At 37.2% G+C, this 1,927-nt stretch overlaps 1 non-coding gene across 1 annotated transcript; it reads left to right on the plus strand.

The window, feature by feature from the left end:
• The first annotated feature begins 1,385 nt into the window (after nucleotides 1-1,385).
• LOC133255074 (U6 spliceosomal RNA) lies at nucleotides 1,386-1,491 on the plus strand. The gene has a single exon (XR_009738863.1). It is a non-coding gene; the product is annotated as a U6 spliceosomal RNA (small nuclear RNA).
• The last annotated feature ends 436 nt before the right edge of the window (nucleotides 1,492-1,927 follow it).

The raw sequence follows: 1,927 nt of genomic DNA on the forward strand, positions 1-1,927 counted from the left end.
CTTTGCATCAGATTGCCAAAGTATTGGAGCTTCAGCTTCATCATCAGTCCTTCCAATGAATATTCAGTACCAATCTCCTTTAGAAATAACTGGTTGATCTTATTCTTGTCCAAGGGACTCTCAAGAGTCTTCTCCAACCACAGTTCAAAAGCATCAATTCTTCGGCACTCAGCTTTCTTTACGGTCCAACTCTCACATATGACATCAAGTCATGAGCACATGATATCTGCTTACTCCACTTTAAGTTATACTATAATTAACTGATTGGTGGAAATGTTAAGGCCTGTCCATTGTAACTTGAACTTTTGATTCTGTAATCTTCATTTAATCTGTGGAATGTAATTTGGCATAATACAAATATCCATATTTCCACACTAATCTACCAAAAGTGTTCTTGATAAAATTTTCAGTCATTTTGATGTGACTAAAACAATGGACAAATTTTACCTATTGCTTAATCAAACCACAGCTTTTGACAGAGTTTCTCTTTTCTTCTTGTGGCAAATTCTTCACTTGTCTTTCATAGTACTATTCTTGCTTGATAATCACTTTTTCATCTCTACCCTCTCTCCAGACACTTTTCTGGTTTGTACAGTTCTTCTTAACTCCTAAACATTTGAGGATCCTATGAACTCTGACAAATTTTGAGATTCAATAATATATATATATAATAAAAAAAATTTTGTTGCAGGAAGTGCATGAATTTTTACAAACTCAAAGACCAGGGATTCTGAAAATAGACAAGCTGAGGATGTTATACCTGAGTAAGATCAAAGAATGAATATTTACAGGGCTGTTTAAAAATACTGACAGGAGGATACGATCGCAAAGAAAGGGAACCAGTTCACCAAGAGCATGTCATGTCAGATTAGCCTTGTTTCTTTCACTGACAGAGTTACTGAACTAAAACAGATTTTTATCAAAGCATTTGAGAATGACTTTCAATGATATCCTTTAGAGCAAGGAAAAGAAAAAATACATATTTAGGAAAAGATAACTAGAGGATTAGCAAATGGTAGGACAAACAATCAAAGAATTACATTAATGAAAACTTGTCCATTAAGAGATTTCTGTCTGGTGGATCCTGAATCAACAAATGAAATGCAAAAACAAAAGATGAAATTACAGGATCCTAATAGCTCTGGAGCTTTCTTTCTTCTATCTAGAACAATGATTTTCAATTGGAGATTATTTTGCTCACATGGGGTATTTGGTAATACCTGATAACATTTTGGTTTGTCACAACAGGAGTTACTGCTGGAATACTGTGGCTAGAGGCCAGGGATGCTACTAAACATCCCCACAATGTACAGGACAGACTTCTAAAACAAGGAATTATCCAGTCCTGCAACATCATTATTGCTATGATAGAGAATCATGATCCAGTACTCAGTTCAGCAAGACATATACTAAAATGGGAATGACACAGAGAAGATTAGCAAGGAAGCTGTGCAAGGATGACACACAATTTGTGAAGCAGTCTATATTTTTTTAATAAATAAATAAATAAATAATCCTGATCTGTACTCACTCCCTTGTGATCTCATCAATCCCAAGGCATTGAATATTAAAATCTAATGGCTCACTCAGAGAAGGCAATGGCACCCCACTCCAGTACTCTTGACTGGAAAATCCCATGGACAGAGGAGCCTGAAATGCTGCAGTCCATGGGGTCTCTGAGGGTCAGACATGACTGAGCGACTTCCCTTTCACTTTTCACTTTCATGCACTGGAGAAGGAAATGGCAATCCACTCCAGTGTTCTTGCCTGGAGAATGCCAGGGACGGTGGAGCCTGGTGGGCTGCCGTCTATGGGATGGCACAGAGTCAGACATGACTGAAGTGACTTAGTAGTAGTAATGGCTCACTAGACAGCATATTAAAAAGTAGAGACATTATTTTACCAACAAAGGTCCATCTAGTCAAAG

This window comes from Bos javanicus, chromosome 1 (assembly GCF_032452875.1).
Source record: "Bos javanicus breed banteng chromosome 1, ARS-OSU_banteng_1.0, whole genome shotgun sequence".
In the NCBI taxonomy this organism is placed as follows: Eukaryota; Metazoa; Chordata; class Mammalia; order Artiodactyla; family Bovidae; genus Bos; species Bos javanicus.